The sequence below is a fragment of the Hevea brasiliensis genome, chromosome 16, assembly GCF_030052815.1.
Source record: "Hevea brasiliensis isolate MT/VB/25A 57/8 chromosome 16, ASM3005281v1, whole genome shotgun sequence".
Lineage (NCBI taxonomy): Eukaryota > Viridiplantae > Streptophyta > Magnoliopsida > Malpighiales > Euphorbiaceae > Hevea > Hevea brasiliensis.
In genome coordinates this window covers 35794182-35816136 of record NC_079508.1, presented here as the reverse complement: position 1 = coordinate 35816136, position 21955 = coordinate 35794182, and the positions used below count along the sequence as shown (strand labels likewise).

The following is a 21955-nucleotide window of genomic DNA, read 5'->3' as shown; positions in this document are numbered from 1 at the left end:
ACCTTTATTTTGAAAACCTAGTGGTGTTTGCCTGTATCCTTGCTGTCTATTAATCGGCTGGTTTAGTTGGTTCTGCAAGTTTATCTATGAGAAATTTAGATGGTTCCTCCATCTAGGGTTATAGGCGTTAGAATAAGGATTGTTGACTACCTTCTGATTGAACTTTCCACTATTACTCACATACTTCATCTATTCTGTGGATGGCTCACTATAGTTGTTGCATTTTGAACTTAGGAGTCCTCCTCCACAATTTTTGTAGGGATGATTGTTGGTTGTAATTGCATTGGCTTACATTCTATAAAGCCTTTTTGAAAGCTGATCAAATTGAGCATTAATCATGCTAAAAGCTTTTATTTTTAATACTCTAGCTATTCTACTTATGCCCTCTCTCTCATTTGACCACTCTTAATTGTGATATATAACTCTCCAGAAGTTTAAGAGCCTTTGTGGTTATTTTCTCCATCAGATCTCCACTGGCTGCTGAATCTATTGTGCTCTTTGTCGATGGTAATAGACCATTGTAGAAGTTCTGAATTAGGTGCTAGTCTTGGATGCCATGGCGTGGGCATTCCCTCTAAAGATCTTTATACCTTTCCCATGCATTATAAAATAATTCATTATCCTTTTGCCTAAATGTGTTCACTTTGGTTCTCAGTTTAGCAGTCTTCATAGTTGGAAAGTATCTTGCTAAAAAGGTTTGTGAAAGGTCTGCCCAATTGGTGAATGGTCTTATAAGTTGAGATAATAACCACTTTCTTGCTTTGTCTCTAAGAGAAAATGGGAATGCTTTGAGCCTAATAGCATCCTCAGAAACACCATTCATCTTGAATGTCGCATAGAGCAAGGAAACATTAGAGATGATAATATGAATCTTCCATTGGTAACCCTCCAAATTATGTCAAAATCATTTGGAGCCATGCCAATTTAAGCTCGAAATTATTTGCATCTATTGTAGGTTTGGTAACACTCAGTTGGAATCCTTGAATAGTTAAGGCTCCATAGTACCTTAGGTGTTTTGGCCTGTTATCTGCCATGGTTAAAGTTTCTGCTTCTTATTGCTTCTTCCCCCTCTTGATGGCTCTGAGAATTTTGTCTATCTCTAGATCCAATTCAAGTATATCTTCAGGTTTAGTTTTGGTCATAAACTAAATAGAAGACCTGAAATAGAAATAAGAAAAATAGAATAAAATTACTAATAAAAATTAAATAAAAAAAATCTAAATTAGCTAAATTGCCTATCATCTAATATCAATGAAAATTCCCTAGTAATGGCACCAAAAACTTATTGTGCAAAATCCTGCAAGTGCACAGATCATTAATGAGTAATAAAGTAGTGAGTGAGTATCGTTCCCATAAGGAACTTGGTGAGTACTAAACTAAACAACAATTATAACCATCTAGACTACCAATTATAGTGATGAGAATCTAAACTAAGTGATGAGAATCTAAACTAAGTTTTTGTGAACTAATGAAATAAAGGAAAGTTAACAATTCAACTAAAGTAATCAATTAATGAAAGCAATTCCAGAATTAGGGGCTCACACATCACCCTATTATAGATCTAATCTCATTTATTCAATAAATTGGAAAGTTGTTACTTTGAAGGAAATTAATCCTATACTATCTTAAGTCCACTCTCAAGGCACTCAAAGTGTATCTTAATTAACCTAAACCCTACTTTCATGGTGATCAATCTTAATTAAGACCTTTTAAGCTCTTTGATTAATTATAAACTCTATATAGGATCTCAGCCTATCTCTAGGTCAAAAACCCTAAGTTCAGTATCCTGATTTTCCAATATTAATCTTCACCTTTAGGTCCTTTAATTAATATAGAATCATGACTAAGTAAAGCTTTACATATAGCATGCTTTAAGAACACAAGAAATTGAATCAAAGAACAAATCTTCAAATTTGTTAAATATAATCAATGTAAATCCATTATAAAATTTAGAGTGTTATATCCTTAATCCTAAAATTAAGAAAACTATTCACTCATTGCGAGTTTAACAATCAACATAAAAATAAAATAACAATAACAAAACATTTGAAGAAACAGAACAAAAAAACCCAGATAGATAATTCTACAGCTTTGAACTTTTGGAGCTGCGGCTGTAAATCCTAAGAACCTTGGTGCAAATTTCTCTAAATTTTTGAAAATCTAAATTAGAATGTAAAAGATATGGTCTTTGGCTTGATTCTAACTTCATGTGTTTATATCTGGTGTAAAAATCCTCAATTAAGAGTCTTGCAGGCTTTAGAAGTCTTTCTGAGTTGAGCGAAATAGAGTTGGAGTCGAATTGGAGTCTAAGCTAGGACGAATTACACGGCCAATGTATTATTACACGAGGCAAGCTGTGTAACTCTTGGGAGCCTTGGAAGCCTTCATCAATTGGGGTGGCAGAAGATTTCATGGGCTAGGGACCATTACACGGGGCCCCTTACATGGCCCATGTAAATGCTTTCTCTTAGCACACTTCTAGCAGCTTGTTACATGGGCAAGGCTTCCCCAGTGCATGGCTTGTGCTTTTCTCCTCAGTGCTAAACTTGTCCCAACTTGTCCAATTGTGCTCTAGGCCTTAGGACTGTATGAAATCACCTGATAAAACACTGAAATCAAGAAATTAAGCCAGAGTAACTCAAAACCCTAAAATGCAATAAAATTAACTAGAAATTATGCAAATAACTAACAAAATGCCAATGAAATGCAACAAAAAGTATATTAAAATATCTATATAATACAAATGTATCATCTCTCTCTATTTGTAAAGATAGAGTATCAGAAGACATTTCTGAAATGGAATTTACAAAAAGCTTCACAACTTCATGATCTTCATAGGCTCAAATTCCTTTTTCTAATGGATTGCCCACCATAAAATGCCAGCACATGTTCCTCATTGTCTGCTTCCTCAATCCCAAAAGTTTCTCTATCAATAACTGAAGGAACAGAAGCGTGAAAAACACAAGTTTATACCATTGAATTCAAAAATTTTCACCTAGGGTCACATGCATCATGCAAGATTTATTTTTATCTATTTGATTTCAATGATAAACAACATATTAAAACTCTTTTAATAAGTTTTTAGATTTGTATTTGCCATTTAAGATTTTAAAATTAATCAGATTAATTTTAGAACCCTAGATTAAATCAAGAACAAGCACAGTAACCTCTTGATGCACCGCAGTGTATTTGCGCCTTTGAAATTCATCTTTAGGACACCAAATGTTTTCCTTCTAGCTTGTCCACACCAAGAACACCTATGGCAGCCCTTGAACAGCTTCTAAAGCTTTTTTCTATTATTTAGAAAATCAAGTTCTTCCTTTTAAGAGATTAAGGATGTAAACAGGACACTAGAAACAATTTCTGGTGTTCTTAATTCAAGAGATTGTTTGCTAATCTCTTGGATTGATTAAAGAAGAAGAAGAAGAGAAGAATGAGAGCTTCTAGGTGGCGGCACCAAGGGAGTGGCTGCTGCTTGTGTTTTATTTTTTTCATAACAACACTTAAATAGCTAAGTTAACACATTAAACCCTTGCCACATGTCACCCTTTGATTTTCTATGTTTAATTGACCCAATCACATTGTGCCAAGTGTCAAACCTATATTTAATCTTGATTTTAATCATCTTACATGATTAAAAGAAATTTGTCAAGCTTATGTGTAATGCCATGTGTCACCATCTCATGGTGCCACATGTCACCCTGCGAAATGACCAAAATGCCCTTGTATCTTAATTTTGAGTTCTCAACCCAAAATAATTATTTCTCTTCTTCTAATCAATTTATATCAAATATAAATTAATTAATTAATCTTTATTAATTAATTTCTCATTAATTAAATTCATATTTAAACACTTTAAATATAAATTTAACTTATACTGTACATCCAATAATCCAGATTTGGTTTCAAGTCATGCTAGGGACTTTGCAATCTAATTGCAAACCAAACCTATTTAATTAATCAATTAAACTCTTTAATTAATTAATTATATCATATTTAATTAGGTGATAACTTGTGTATGTGTGTGACTTACTAGGCTCATCACTAATTGTCAATGAGACATGATATCAACTCTTAATATCATCAGAACTCTTTCTTACCATAAATGATTTCTCTAAATCATTATATGCACCTCATAGACCATGGTTAACACCTAGCATAGCATGCCATGGCTACCCAATTAGTAATAAGGTTTACCTTAAATGAACCTATAATCATATGTTACCATGTACTAGAATCTCTCTGTTACAAAATCCCAACTCAAGCTGGAGTCATGGTTTATGTCAAACTTCATTTGCTATGAATATTATGTTCTCTTTTAATTCCAGTTCTTGATTAAAAAGATTTTTCTTATCAGAAACTCTTTTCTTATTAAATCTATCTGTATTGGCCAGGAACTTGAAACATCAAGAACAATTAAATGAACATAGGATTTTATCTCTATTTACTTAGAGGAACAGATTCCATCTTGATCAACACCTACCTCCATATATAACTAGTAGGAGCTAACACATGCCCATATACCCATACACAGTATAAGTATGAAAGCAGTATCAAACTCAAACTACCTATATACAAGATAACTATGCTATCTCAGGTCTAAAGACTATATGCACTGATATGATTTATGACAAAACATTGACAAGAGTAAACTCCATGTGCTTGTCATAAGTGTCACTGGTTCGGCCTACTTATCATTTATAAGTACCTATCATGTTTGTCATATGGCATGAGACTCACCATTCCATCTTATTTATATCTCATATAAATAACTTGGGAACAAACAGGAATACAATCTTTCTAGATAAGTCATGTCCTTATTATGAAGTATCCTCGATTGTGAACCTATTTATGATACTTTGTGCTAGAAATAATGTCACTCATATTCTTAACAACTTAAGAATAATATTTCTAAAAAAATATCAATGGACCTTTTCTATAACACATAAATATATTATGTAAACGGAAAAGTGAAAAAGCCTTTTATTAATAAAAATATATACAAGATACATACTAAATGATATGCTCTAGGGCATACTACTAACAATCTCCCACTAGCACTAGAGCCATTCATTACAATATCTTAGACGTATCTTCTCAACATGTCGGTCTAGCTGAGTCTGTGACATAGGCTTAGTGAATGGATCAGCTAGATTTTCAGCTGATGCTATTTTTTGTATGGCTGCATCGCCTTGCCGAACTATTTCTCTGATAATGTGGTAGCGCCTTTCTATGTGTTTGGATTTTTTGTGAGACCTGGGTTCCTTAGCCTGTATGACTGCTCTATTATTGTCACAGTGTAGTGGAACTGCTGACTCAATGGAAGTAACCACTGCAAGTTTTGTCACGAACTTCTTTATCCAAACAGCTTCCTTTGCAAAGATCTCGATGCAAAGAATATACTCGACCTGTAGTGGAATCTGCAATGCGTGCTCGCTTTGAACTCTTCCAATCGATCGCACCTCCATTACAAATGAACACATATCCAGATGTAAACTTTCTATCATCGATATCTGATTGGAAATCAGAATCAGTATAACCATCCAATTGCAAGTCTCCACCTCCATAAATCTAGAATAAATCCTTAGTTCTTCTCAAGTACTTAAGCATATTCTTTACAGCTATCCAATGTTCCAAACTTGGATTGGATTGATACCTGCTAGTCAAACTAACAGCATATGCGATATCCGGCCTAGTACACAACATTGCATACATTAAACTTTCAATAGCCGAAGCATATGGAATCCTGGCCATTTTATCTCTTTCTTCAGGTGTCTTTGGAGACATCTCTTTAGAAAGACGGATACTATGTCTCACTGGTAACAATCCTCTCTTGGAATCAAGCATGTTAAACCTCTTTAACACCTTTTCCAAGTATAGACTTTGGGATAAACCAATTATTCTTTTCGCTCTATCTCTATAGATGTGAATCCCAAGAATATAGGTTGCCTCCCCTAAGTCTTTCATGGAGAATGTATTTGACAACCATACCTTTACAGTTGTCAACATACTTGTGCCATTACCCATCAACAGTATGTCATCCACATATAAGACAAGGAAAGTGATAGCACTGTCACTAACCTTCTTATATACACATGGCTCATCCTTATTTTTTATAAGACCAAAGGATTTAATGGCTTCATCAAAACGGATGTTCCAACTCCTCGAAGCTTGTTTCAACCCATAAATGGATCGCTTTAGCTTGCATACCTTAGAACCATCTTGGGATTCAAAACCCCTAGGTTGTTCCATGAGAATGTTTTCTTCAACGTATCCATTGAGAAAAGTTGTTTTGACATCCATTTGCCAAATCTCATAATCATAGTATGCAGCTATTGCTAATAGAATCCTAATTGATTTAAGCATGGCAACAGGCGAGAAAGTCTCCTCATAGTCGATTTCTTACCTTTGGTGAAACTCTTTCGCTACTAGCCTTGCCTTATAGGTCTCTACCTTTCCATCAGAACCAATTTTCTTCTTGAAAACCCATTTGTTCCCTATAGGTACAATACCTTCAGGTGGGTCAACAAGATCCCAAACTTGATTCTTATACATGGAATCAATCTCGGATTTCATAGCATCAATCCATTTTGAAGAGTCTATATCTGATATAGCTTCTTCATAGGTGAGTGGATCATCTCCATGATCTACTTCTTCATGAGTAGACAACTCTTGTTCTTCTTCATGAAGGAAATCATATCTCACTGGTGGGTGAGATACCCTGGTTGTTCTACGAGGAACAGCTGTAGATGTTTCATCAACGGATATAGGTTGCCTAGATGGATCTATATCTATCTGATCTGTTGATTGGTCAGAATTCTCCAATTCCAACTCAATTTGCCTTCCTTTGCCTCCTTCTTGAACAAATTGTTATTCAAGAAATGTGGCATCTCTACTCACCACAACCTTTTGTGATGTAGGCAAATAAAATAATATCCAAAACTATGTTTTGGATATCTAACAAATCGACCTTTTTATGATTTGGTTTCCAATTTATCAGTGTTCAGCTTTTTGATATAAGCTGGACAACCCCAAATCTTAACATGCTTAAGACTTAGTTTTCTTCCATGCCATATCTCATAAGGTGTGAAAGAAACTGATTTTGATGGAATCCTATTCAGAATATACAAAGCTGATTCTAATGCAAATCCCCAAAAGGAGATTGGCATATCAGTATAGCTCATCATACTACGTACCATATCCAATAGGGTACAATTTCTCCTTTCAGATACACCATTCAGCTGTGGCGTTCCTGGAGGAGTCAGCTGGGAAACAATGCCGTGCTCTCTCAAGTATTCATCAAATTCAGTACTCAAATATTCACCTCCACGATCTGATCGAAGAGCTTTAATACTCTTTCCTTTTTGATTTTCTACTTTAGATTTAAATTCTTTGAACTTTTCAAAGGATTCATGTTTGTATTTCATCAAATACAAATACCCAAACCTTGATTTATCATCAGTAAAGGTAATAAAATAATGAAAACCGCCTCTAGCCATTTCCTTGAATGGACCACAAACATAACTATGTATTAGCTCCAAAATATTTTCAGCTCTTAGCCTTTGTCCAACAAAAGGTGATCTAGTCATTTTGCCCTGAAGGCAAGATTCACAAGATGGAGTAGGCTCTAAGCCCAATGAGGATAAAATCTCCATTTTCTCCAATTTTGCAATCCTATCTTCTGCAACATGATATAACCTTAAGTGCCAAATATATTTTGAACTTGAGTTGGTTTTCACCATGGCATTACATTCTTTTATATCACTTACATTCAATTTGTGTTTGTCATTATTATCCAAATAATAAAGACCATCATTCATATAACCCGAACCAACATATTTATTTTCAAAATAAATATTGCAAACATCATCTGTGAACTGAAATTCATAGCCATTTCCAGTCAAACTATATATAAAAATGATGTTATTAAAAGCATTAGGTACATATAAAATATTATCCAAACACAAAACATGTCCAAACATGTAAAAAGATTTAGATCCTATGGCTAAAGCTTCAACAGTTGAGCCATTGCCAATCCGGACTCTAACATCTTGAGAACGCAAGCTGCTACTACTTGCTAGCTCCTGCATATCATTAGAAATGTGAGAACTGGCACCAGTATCTAAAACCCAAGCTGTGGATTAACTATTAGTATCATCAGAATCTAAATAACAAGATATGGACATACCTTCCGAAGGTGTATTCTTCTTGTCCTTCAGAGAAGCAAGATACTCTGGGCAATTCCTTTCCAAAGGCCCATCTTTCCGCAAAGGGAAACACTTTCCTTTGCCTCCTTCAGCTTTAGTATTCCCTTTCTTTTTAGCTATTTTCTTAGAAGGACCAGGAATCTGAGGTTTCTTTTTCTTATTACCCTTCTTCTTGTTGGACTTTCCAGTAGAAGAAGATGCAATCAAAGCTACCTCTTTTCCTTTATTGCCCGGCATATTCTTTTGGGCAATAACCAACATGTTGAGTAAACCAGCTAAGGTGCATTCCTGTTGAGTCATATGAAAATTTGTCACAAAATTCCCAAAAGACTCAGGAATGGACTGAAGGATCAAATCCGTCTGTAGTTGGAAATCCATGTTGAAGTCAAGATTTCAAACTGCTCAATCAGCCGAATCATCTTGTGGACATGATCCCCAACATTCTGTCCATCAGACATCCTCATGCGGAACAGCTGCCTAGATATCTCATACCTAGCATTCCTGCTATGCTCAACATACAACTCTTGTAGGTGAAGGAGGATCTCACTCGCTCTCTGTATGTTCTCATGCTGCTTCTGTAACTCATTACTCATGGAAGCAAGCATGTAACACTTAGCTCTCATATCATGCTCCTTCCACTTGTCCAAAGTTTCATGTTACTCTTGAGTGGCCTCTGGAGGTAAGGGACCAGGAACATTTGAATCTAAAACATATCCTATATGTTCAAGGTTTAGGACAAGTTTCAAATTTCTTAGCCAATCAGAAAGATTAGGTCCTGTCAACCTATTGCGATCAAGTATGCTTGCAAGGATATTGGATGGTGGTGATTGTTCTGTGCTCATTTTTATCAGAAAATTAATTACAGAAAATAACCAGATTAATTAGTAAATGCATCATGTAATTAATCAAAAAGATTATGGTCTTTGAATCAAATTGGTCCTCCCACTAACTTAGCGAATCCTACACTTCCAAAGTATAAAATGGAAATCCTAGTTGGATGGATTTCTAGTGGGTGATTGAATTCTTATAATTCTATTGATCATCCTCAGATACATCCATTATTGGAATTACAATAAACTATAAGTGAGCAACTCCTTGCCCATTACATCTTATGTGAGGTTCAATCCTTTACCTAGCCCCTAATGCTCAAAATCTCAGGTACATCCATTATTGACTTATCTTGCATTAGTTAAGTTGATCCCATTGAGCCAGTAATTATGCAAATAATTTTAATGTCCTCAGGTACATCCAATATTGGGCACCAAACCATTTACATATTTACAACATCTCATGCTTAACAATTATTCTTAAGAAATTCTCTTAAATTAATTGTATCTTACGTAACTATTTAAAATTTCTTAAAATAATTACCCCAATGGAGGGCCCATGTTATAATTACTTTAATTATAGCATATCCAACTTAATCATTTGTTTGGAAGATTTTATGGTCATCCTAATTACTATTAAGGTCTCACTTTGCACATTATCCATTTAGCATGCATATATCATATACTGCATACATTCACATACATCTCATGCATTCATGGACAATAAATAAATATGGTATGATCATGGACTTTCTAAGGGATTCAATTCTGAGCCACCAAGAATTGAATCAGAGCATTCCTAGGTGTATTTCATTCATTCATTTACAAGAGTTGCTGAAGGTGTACATAATCAACACTTGATATTGAATTCCTCCCACTGGTCCCACCAATGCTCTTAACCTCCTTGAACTTCTTGCAATCCAATATTACATAGTAATCCTTGGCATACCAAGGCGAATTTACAAGAACTTAAATAAATGAAATTACAACCCAAAAAATTATTACAAACTTAATAATACATGCCCAAAATAAATTAAAATAAATTAATTAATTTACAATCCCAAAGAAACATAAAAGAAATAAATCCAATCACATTGGTCTTTTATAGTCCATGATCATCTATCATGCATATCACTATTTAACAATTAAATAAAATATACATACTTAAATTAAATTGAATATCTCATATTCAACTTAAAAATCCAGATTTGAATATGATTCAAATAAATTTAAAAATTCAGATTTGAATATCATTCAAATAAATTTAAAAATTCAGATTTGAATCACATTCAAACAACCTTAAAAATTCAGATTTGAATCACATTTAAACATTTCTTAAAAAATCAGATTTAAATCACATTCAAACATTTTTTAAAAAATCAGATCTGAATATTATTCAATCAACTTTAAAAATTTAGATTTGAATATGATTCAAACAACTTTAAAAATTCAGATTTGAATCACATTCAAATAACTTTTAAAATTCAGACTTAAATCACATTCAAATAATTTTTAAAATTCTGATTTGAATCAAAATTTAATTGTGTGAGTAAAATTCTAATTAAACAATTTAATTAGACATAGGATGATTTTTTTAGATCATACAATAATTGCAAAATTAAGAATCAAACCATGCGCACCATGGGATACCCAAAGAGTATGCACCAAAGATGGAAGATCAAGCATGCCGCCATACCTTTTGATCCAATCAGCAATGGATCAATCATCTCATGATCAAAACACACAAATAAATCATATAATCAACAATCTAAATGGCAAATATAGTGGCTCTGATACCAATTAAAGGAACGAAAGCGTGAAAAACACAAGTTTATACCATTGAATTCAAAAATTTTCACCTAGGGTCACATGCATCATGCAAGATTTATTTTTATCTATTTGATTTCAATGATAAACAACATATTAAAACTCTTTTAATATGTTTTTGGATCTGTATTTGCCATTTAAGATTTTAAAATTAATTATATTAATTTTAGAACCCTAGATTAAATCAAGAACAAACACACTAACCTCTTAATGCACTGCAGTGTATTTGGCCTTTGAGATTCATCTTTAGGACACCAAATGTTGTCCCTCTAGCTTGTCCACACCAAGAACACCTATGGCAGCCCTTGAACAGCTTCTAAAGCTTTTTCTATTATTTAGAAAATCAAGTTCTGTCTTTTAAGAGATTAAGGATGTAAACAGGACACTAGAAACAATTTATGGTGTTCTTAATTCAAGAGATTGTTTGCTAATCTCTTGGATTGATTAAAGAAGAAGAAGAAGAGAAGAATGAGAGCTTCTAGGCGGCGGCACCAAGGGAGTGGCTGCTGCTTGTGTTTTATTTTTTTCATAACAACACTTAAATAGCTAGGTTAACACATTAAACCCTTGCCACATGTCACCCTTTGATTGGTTCTAGGTTTAATTGACCCAATCACATTGTGCCAATTGTCAAACCTATATTTAATCTTGATTTCAATCATCTTACATGATTAAAAGATATTTGGCAAGCTTATATGTAATGTCATGTGTCACCATCTCATGGTGCCAAAAGTCACCCTGCGAAATGACCAAAATGCCTCTGTGTCTTAATTTTGAGTTCTCAACCCAAAATAATTATTTCTCTTCTTCTAATCAATTTATATCAAATATAAATTAATTAATTAATCTTTATTAATTAATTTCTCATTAATTAAATTCATATTTAAACACTTTAAATATAAATTTAACTTATACTGTACATCCAATAATCCAGATTTAGTTTCAAGTCATGCTAGGGACTTTGCAATCTAATTGCAAACCAAACCTAATTAATTAATTAATTAAACTCTTTAATTAATTAATTAATTAAACTCTTTAATTAATTAATTAAATCATATTTAATTAGGTGATAACTTGTGTATGTGTGTGACTTACTAGGCTAATCACTAATTAGCAATGAGACATGATATCAACTCTTAATATCATCAGAACTCTTTCTTACCATAAATGATTTCTCTAAATCATTTTATGCACCTCATAGACCATGGTTAACACCTAGCATAGCATGCCATGGCTACCCAATTAGTAATAAGGTTTACCTTAAATGAACCTATAATCATATGTTACCATGTACTAGAATCTCTCTGTTACAAAATTCCAACTCAAGCTGGAGTCATGGTTTATGTCAAACTCCATTTGCTATGAATATTATGTTCTCTTTTAATTTCAGTTCTTGATTAAAAAGATTTTCTCATCAAAAACTCTTTTCTGATTAAATCTATCTGTCCTGACCAGGAACTTGAAACATCAAGAACAATTAAATGAACATAGGATTTTATCTCTATTTACTTAGAGGAACAGATTCCATCTTGATCAACACCTACCTCCATATATAACTAGTAGGAGCCAACACATGCCCATATACCCATACACAGTGCAAGTATGAAAGCAGTATCAAACTCAAACTACCTATATACAAGATAACTGTGCTATCTCAGGTCTAAAGACTATATGCACTGATATAATTTATGACAAAATATTGACAAGAGTAAACTCTATGTGCTTGTCATAAGTGTCACTGGTTCGGCCTACTTATCATTTATAAGTACCTATCATGTTTGTCATATGGCATGAGACTCACCATTCCATCTGATTTATATCTCATATAAATAACTCAGGAACAAACATGAATACAATCTTTCTGGATAAGTCATGTCCTTATTATGAAGTATCCTCGATTGTGAACCTATTTATGATACTTTGTGCTAGAAATAATGTCACTCATATTCTTAACAACTTAAGAATAATATTTCTAACAAAATATCAATGGACCTTTTCTATTACACATAAATATATTATGTAAATAGAAAAGTGAAAAAGTCTTTTATTAATAAAAATATGTACAAGATACATACTAAATGATATGCTCTAGGGCATACTACTAACAATAACACCATCACAATAATCACCACAATTGTAACACCCCTATTTGCATAGCCTGGTATATTTCACTATTCCGGTGACCGGTGTCGGTCCAAAAAATTAAGAAAAGTAAAACCATGTCTAAGACACTTAGATAAGCCCTAAATACAAATAATTAGTAATTGCCAAATATTTAAGTACAAAGAAGAAAAACATAACACAAGAAGTTAAATGAGCCGAGAGTCATAGCGATGGGTGACCTTCTCGGGAAGGACTGCAAGGTCAATCTAAACTCAAATTTCGAACCGTAAAATGTGACGCTGCGGTCCTTAGGACTATTGTGAACACAGTGGAAAAGAGAAAATCACGAAAAGGAATTGTTAAGCAGGTCAAATAATTAGGTCAGAAATCGGGAAGAAATATCGAATAACTTGCAAACTGGATCGAACCAGCGAGGGGCGATTTGGTTTATTTACCCCTAGAGCTGACTCCTGACCTAACTGTCTAATAAAATTGGAGAAAAGAAAATTTCAGGATCAAGAATTAAATTAAAGAACTAATGGAAAAATAAAGGAAAAAGAAAAAGAAAAGAGAATTTGAATAATGACATCACCAAATGGCATAAGATATGACATCAAAATTAATTTTAATTTAATTAACCAATTTGACTAAGTCAAATTTTGCATAAATACACAAAATGAAAAAATAAAATAAAATAAAAGGACCCATCTTCTTCCATTTTCGTAGCTCTCTCTCTCTCTCTCTCTCTCTCTCTCTCTCTCTCTCTCTCTCTCTCTCCTAATTCTCTCTCAAATTTCCACCATGAAAGCTTAATGTCAAGCTTTCTAAACCCTAAATTCAACCCTAAATCCCTTACTTCTCTTAAAGAAAAGTTGTTATTGAACCTTGGGAAGAAGCTTGAGCAAGAAAGAAAGAAGGAAAAAGAGAAGAAATTAGTTGAGTGAAGTTCAAGTGGAGGTAAGCAATTTACTTTGAAATTTTGGTTTCTTATTTGTGTGTTTAGCTCAAGTAACTTAGAGTTTAACTTAAAATCAAAAGAAAATATTTATTGGAGGACCAAATGTGAAATTCGTCCAACTAGGGTTAGGGTTTGTTATGAATGAGTTTAATGGTTTTGAATGCCTATTTGAGGTGAATTAGGTGTGTATAACATGAATATACACTTTAAATTGCATTAGATTGAGCTTTGTGTGTAGCTAGGGTTTTGAGCATTTGAAAAATTAAAGAAAAATTTGAGAATTGGCCAAATGATGTTATTGACCTTATTTGAGATGAGAAATGGTCAATTGTGACCATTTGTGGTGTGTATGAATTGTTGGAAACAAGTTTAAATTCGGATTTGAGATGGTCAATCTGCAGGCAGCATGACCTAGGTCCCTTTCAGGGACCAAAACTAAAAATTTACCAACCCAATTGGTGTGAGGCCAATTGGAAATGAAACTAGACACAAAATGAAATATTTTCATTTAGGAATCAGGCCTAGAAAGTGACCATAACTTAGTGAATAATTAGGCCAAATCCGAAATTGGAAAACTGACCTGTACAAAAATGACCAAATGAACAGTAGTTACATGAATGACCATCACTTGGCCTAGGAAGGTCCAAATGACCTGAAATTTTACCGGTAGAAAGCCGAGACATAGCCCCACAACTTTCATGAAGAAAAAAAATCCAAAATGTGACCATAAGCTGTCCAAAAACTCACCTGTAATCAACCCACAAAAACTACAATTATCCAGAATTTGCTCTGTCACAACTTATCCCTGGTAAGGCATGATATGTTCCCGTAGCATACCTAAGGAATTACCGAACTCCACCTACCAATAACAAATTAGTTATACTACAAAAGATTTTAAAACAAATCATAGCTTTTTATCTTATCAATTCTTTTGTGGAAAACTGCATGAGAATAGTTAAAATTACATGTAAACATTCATTGGAAATAATGATAGACTAAATATTGCAAAAGTTACATTTTCATAAGTCTCAAAGTAAAATACAAAATAGTTACAAACTTAAAATGCGATAGCAATGCAATGCTTTTAAATACAAACTGTCAATGTCCGTACATCCATACATATAGGTACAAAATACATCAAAAGGAAATTACAGGGGTATACCTATAATATATACCCACAAACAATACTAAAATACTGCTTCCAAGTCTCTCACTCGGCAGCCTTCTCCTTTCCCTTACCTGCGACAGCATAAAGAAGCTATCGCTAAGTATATAACTCAGTGGTGCACAACTAATAACTTTAAAACTTAAGGTAAAACACAATTTGTCAAAGCATAATAAATCACATTTTTCTTAAGCATGAAAACTTCACTATAGTTCTAAGTCCATAAGAGCCATTTATTAGAATAACATTGCAAATAAGAAATCACACTTCATAAATCACAATTCACAAAGCATTAGTGTTAACAATATCAACACACAGTTTAGGCCATGACACAAAATTTCATGATCAATGCCGTGTTGTACACCACGACAAAGCAATCTCAATCTCACTAACCGTTATTAATGAGAGAAGGGCTAGCTAGCTAATGAGTACTCATGTAGTCTTACCCCACTAACCGTTATTAATGGGAGACATAATCAATATCAATTATCAACCCCAAGTAGCCGTTACTACTGGAGGGTTTCGAAAGGGACTGTCATGCTAACTGTGGTTTCAAAACAGTTTCCAAAAATTTCCTACTCAACAATCACATTTATAAACTAATAAACACATTTAAATTCATCATAATATCCATATAAAGCTGGCAACACCCAAATTTCTAAAATACAAGAGAAAAACCATATTTCAGTCAAAGTAAACTTGTTCAAAGCAAACTCATTGAAATAAACACATTCCAAGCAATTTACAAGTTTAAAAATGAAGAAAAGGTTAGTTGTGCACAAACCTTCAATGCTCTCCTTTCTCTTTATGCACTATTCCTTGTCCGTCCCAACCTCTTTCTCTACTGAAAATACACAAATAGAATGTCTCAATATGCATCTCAATTGCTGCTAAGAACTCATTACATGAATGTCTAATGCATCCCAAATTAGCTTTGCAAATTTTTAAAAATTTTGGTTTTGGACAACTTGGTGCCCCAATTTTTTAATCCAATTTTTACCTAGTTTTGATCATAATTTGATGAGGTGTTCTTCATGAAAATTGTTTATCTAGGTCTTAACTTTATTTTCCTTTTTGAATCACCTAATTCAAAGCTGTGTAGCTCAAGTTATGCCCAAAACACTATTACTGTTCATGTCACTATTTATGCTGCAGATTTAGTTTTGGCAGATTTATCGATCCAACTTCGTTCAGCAATTTGATCAAGTTAAGTCCATAATTTGGTCTAATGTTGTCATACGAAATATTCTACTATGTCTTAGGTTTCCATCGGTTCAAGAATCGCCTAAATTGGAGTTTTCTAGAGACAGTTATGGCCATGCAAATTTTACTGTTCATATGGTAAATCTGCAATTCTGCAAATTCAGTGATTCAACTTTGCTCAACAATTTGATTGGGTTAAGTCCATAATTTGGCCTCAAGTTCTTCATATGAAATGTTCTACTATGTCTCAGGTTTCCATCGGTTCAAGAATTGCCTAAATCAGAGTTTTCTAAAGAGAGTTATGGCCATGCAAAATTTACTGTTCATATGGTCAAATTCTGCAAGTTCCAGATTTCTATCTCCAAGTTCAAAGCTCATTTCGAATAGCTTAAGGTCATTTCGGGGCAGGGTATCTTCATGAAAATTCTAGCCCTATGTCTTAAGTTTTGTTTCCATTTGGTTTCACACCAATTGAAGTTGTATAGCTCAAGTTATGGGCTTTCAAACACAATGAATTTAGTGTGCAAAATTCTGCCCTAAGTTAAATTTTTCATTTCTTCAATTACTTCCACTAACCAACCTCAATTCACATTTAATTCGCCCAAAATGACTATAATTTAGCATTGACACATCAATGGCACTTCCTAACACAAACCCCACAATTTTCAAATACCAAAATTTATAATTTTCCCTAATCCTATCATTTCATTAACTCCATTCATCAACCCACTGTCAATTCAAACTAAATAAACTTCAAATGACCATAATTTAACACTACACACTCCAATTTCACTCTCTAGCACCAAAACCCAATTTTCCCATGAATCCTAATCTCCCATAATTAAATTTATACACATTTCATGCAATTTCTTTGCTCTAATTATGCATACTACTTCAACTAAGCTTGATTTCATCATCATTTTCATTGAAATATATCAAACCCTAATTTTTCTCCAATTTGGCCAAAACCCTAGTTTATGTTCCATGCATGTTTCCTTTCATTTTCTTACGAAATTTCATCACAACACTTTGACTAGTGGTATCTATTTGTTCCTCAACTGTTTTACCTCATATGCCAAGATCTTTATGGGCTCTTCATCATATGTCAGGTCTGGATTCACTTCAATCTCCTCTACTGGCAAAATGTGAGAGGGGTCTGATCTGTACCTCCTCAACATGGAGACATGGAAGACATTGTAAATCTTTTCCAACTCCGAAGACAATGCAAGTCTATATGCCAATGGACCCTCTCTTTCTAGAACCTCATACGGCCCAATGAAGCGAGGACTTAGTTTCCCCTTTCTACCAAACCTCATGATCCTCTTCTATGGGGAAACTTTTAAGAACGCCTTGTCACCCACACTGTACCGAATATCTCTTCTCTTTAGGTCAATGTAGGACTTCTGTCTATCCGTTGCAACTTTGAGTCTTTCTCTAATGAGCTTAACCTTTTCTTCTGTCTACTGCACTAATTCTGGGCCAATCAACTTCCTCTCGCCCACTTCATCCCAACACAAGGGAGTTCTACACTTTCTGCCATAAAGTGCTTCGTATGGAGGCATCCCAATGCTTGATTGATAACTATTGTTGTAGGCAAATTCAATTAAAGGCAAGTGTATGTCCTAACTCCCTTCAAACTCAATTACACAAGCTCGAAGCATATCCTCCAAAATCTGAATGATCCTTTTAGATTGGTCATCTGTCTGTGGATGGAATGCAGTACTGAAGTTCAATCTAGTTCCTAGGGCTTTTTGGAGACTACCCCAGAATCTAGAAGTGAAGCTTGGGTCTCTGTCTGACACAATAGACACTGGCACTCCATGTAACCTCAGCACATCATCAATGTACAGTTTGGCCAATCTTTCCAGGCTGTAATCCATCCTCACTGGCAAAAAGTGTGCAGACTTGGCCAATCTATCAACAATAACCCAAACTGCATCATGATTCTTTTGTATACATGGAAGTCCTGTCACGAAATCCATAGTGATTCTTTGCCATTTCCACTCGAGAATTGGCAATGGCTGTAGCAACCCTGTAGGCACTTGGTGTTCTGCCTTTACTTACTGACAAGTTAGGCATTTGGCAACATATTCTACTATGTCTTTCTTCATTCCTCTCCACCAATAGTGCTCTTTCACACTTCTGTACATTTTGGTTCCACCGGGGGCATTGCAAAAGAAGAATCATGTGCTTCCTTTAAAATGGTCTGCCTCAGTTCAACATTCTCAGAAATGCACATTCTGCCCTTATATAACAACAAGCTCTCATCATTTACTGATAATTCTGGTTTCTTGCCATCCCGAGTCTCTTCCATTAACTTCACATACTTATCATCCTTCTGTGCAACTGCTTTAATTTGTTCTGCCAGCATTAGCTTCACTTGCCAAGTAGCTACCATCTGACCATCTTCATTAATCTCCAAATTAGCATGCAATGCCCTTAACTCATGCACCATGGACAATGGAAAAACCCTCAAACCAGCCATAGTCTTGTGACTTAAAGCATCAGCTCCAACATTAGCTTTTCCAGGCTGACTGTCCATCAAACAATCATAATCTTTTATCAGCTCTAACCATCTCCTCTGCCTCAAATTTAACTCCTTTTGTGTGCCCAAGTACTTTAAACTTTTATGATCTGTGTATATATAACATCTCTCCCCATATAAGTAATGTCTCCAGATCTTCAAGGCAAAGACAACGGCTGCCAGCTCCAAGTCATGCATAGGATAATTCCTCTCATGCGGTTTAAGCTAGCGTGAAGCATAGGCAATGACATTCCTGTTTATGCTGCAGATTTAGTTCTAACAGATTTATCAATCCAACTTTGTTCAGCAATTTGATCAAGTTAAGTCCATAATTTGGTCTAATGTTCTTCATACGAAATATTCTACTATGTCTTAGGTTTCCATCGGTTCAAGAATCACCTAAATTGGAGTTTTCTAGAGACAGTTATGGCCAAGCAAAATTTACTGTTCATATGGTAAATTTGCAATTATGCAAATTTAGTGATTCAAATTTTCTTAGCAATTTGATTGGGTTAAGTCCATAATTTGGCCTCAAGTTCTTCATATGAAATGCTCTACTATGTTTCAGGTTTCCATCGGTTCAAGAATCGCCTAAATCGGAGTTTTCTAGAGAGAGTTATGGCCATGCAAAATTTACTGTTCATATGGTCAAATTTTGCAGGTTCCATATTTTTGTCTCCAAGTTCAAGGCTCATTTCGAATAGCTTAAGGTCATTTTCGGGGCAGGGCATCTTCACAAAAATTCTAGCCCTATGTCTTAAGTTTCGTTTTCATTTGGTTTTACACCAATTGGAGTTGTATAGCTCAAGTTATGGGCTTCCAAACACACTGAATTCAGTGTGTAAAATTCTGCCCTAAGTTAAAATTTTCATTTCTTTAATTACTTCCACTAACCAACCTCAATTCACATTTAATTCACCCAAAATGACTATAATTTAGCATTGACACATCAATGGCACTTCCTAACACAAACCCCACAATTTTCAAATACCAAAGTTTGCAATTTTCTCTAATCCTACCATTTCATTACCTCCATTCATCAACCCAATGTCAATTCAAACTAAATAAATCTCAAATGACCATAATTTAATACTACACACACCAATTTCACTCTCTAGCACCAAAACCCAATTTTTCCATGAACCCTAATCTCCCATAATTAAATTTATACATATTTCATGCAATTTCTTTGCTCTAACTATGCATACTACTTCAACTAAGCTTGATTTTATCCTCATTTTCATTGAAATAAATCAAACCCTAATTTTTCTCCAATTTGGCCAAAACCCTAGTTTAGGTGCCATGCATGTTTCCTTTTATTTTCTTATGAAATTTCATCATAATCTAACTTAATTTAAGGTTTGTATAACAAAATGAGCATTAAAGAACTTACCTCTTGATGACTTCCTTCCAACTCCCCAAATCTTCAATTTTCTTCTAATCTCTTATTTTTCCTTTCTTTTAATCTTTAAATCAAATATTAATTTGATGCTCTCTACCAATTAGATGCAAAACCCATAGAGGAAAAGCAAGGAATTGAGTTTTGAGAATGGGTGTCAATAGAGAAAGAAGGAAGAAGAAGAAAGAAAGAAAGAGAGAAGGAAAGAGAGTGGGTGGTAACTAAATGAGAAAGAAAGGGAGGGTTTTGTCTTCTTTTATACTTATTTATTCCTTTTTAATTCATTTAATGAGTTGTCCAAAGCCTATTGGTCCCTTAAATTTTAATTAGGTCAAAAAATGGAATTTAAATTCTAGATTTTTGCCTCTTTTATTTTCTTTTCACTTTTACACTAATTTTTCCTTCAATATTTCTTCATAATTTAATATTTTATTTTTATTTAATTTAATTTACATTTTGGTCAAAAGTCAACTCTTGAAGTGAATTGTCCAAAATGCCCCTCATCGGGTCATAATCCTTTTTTTTTTTTTTGATACCCGTTAAATCCTTAGGTCTTTGGTTCACTTGAATTTTTATTGTGTCTATCTCAATTAATTTTTTATTTATTTTTGGTCCTCAAGGTGTCTTTGAATAGTACTAGTCACGGACCAAAAATGGTACTATTCATAACTCGGAGGTTCGGGGTGTTACATGCTCAGAATTCTGGGTAAAACCAAATCCGGCCAGCCATGTTCAAATGGCTATAACTTAGGCTACAAAACTCCAAATAGAGTGATTCAAAAAGGAAAATAAAGTTAAGATAATAAGAAATAACTTCTATGAAGAAAACTTAGCCAAATTTTCATAGCAACATGACCAATGGAACAGTACAAAATAAGACATCAAATCTGGAAAATTGAAATTTATACTTAGGAGACCTAAAATTTGAAGGAACAACTAAAACCAACAAAATTGATAATCAAAATGTGGTATGTGGGTATAATTGGATTTCCCATACCTATTAAGCATTAGAAAGTCAACAAATTGACTTGAATAGTGTCATGAATTGTAACCTCGACATGAAAATTTCCAAGAACGTAAGTTTAAGCATATTGGGGTGATAATTGAGCATATATGAATTTAATTATTGGATTTATTGTGAGACAAGATACTGAAACACTGTCAATGGTTTGTTTCAGCTAAAAAAGACCCGAAAAATCTAAGGGACTGAGTCAAGACTTAGAGGCGACTCACGTCAGGTTTGTGCACAATTAATTATGTAATTATTTTCTAAGTGAAAATTTGACTTGTTATGCTTTATGGATACGCTGTATTATTTATAAATTGTGTTTTCATTTTGTGACTGCAACAATGACTTTAGAAATTGTTTGGAATCTTTCCTAAATTATTTGAGTACTTTGTTTTGAATTGATTTTATGTTTACACTTAGCATGAAAGTACCACATTATTTCTCCTCCATTTATGGGGTTGAGATCATTTATTTTCCTCCCTCTCTGTCTTACTAGTTGAGGTTGTAGATCGGATGAGTACTCATTAGCTAGCTAGCCACCTCCCTCATTGATTTCGATTAGTGAGGTTGTAGATTGCTTTGTTGTGGTGTACAACGCGACATTAATCGGTAATTTTGTGTCATGGCTTAAGTTGTGTATGAATTGGCAACACTGTGTTTATTAAATTATTTGACCAAAATTGTGCTATAATGAGTTTTGATAATTTGTGAAATAGTTAAATTGTGATTTATC

At 33.9% G+C, this 21955-nt stretch overlaps 1 non-coding gene across 1 annotated transcript; it reads left to right on the top strand.

The window, feature by feature from the left end:
• Positions 1-551: 551 nt before the first annotated feature.
• LOC131175153 (small nucleolar RNA R71) lies at positions 552-658 on the top strand. The gene has a single exon (XR_009145315.1). It is a non-coding gene; the product is annotated as a small nucleolar RNA R71 (small nucleolar RNA).
• Positions 659-21955: the final 21297 nt, after the last annotated feature.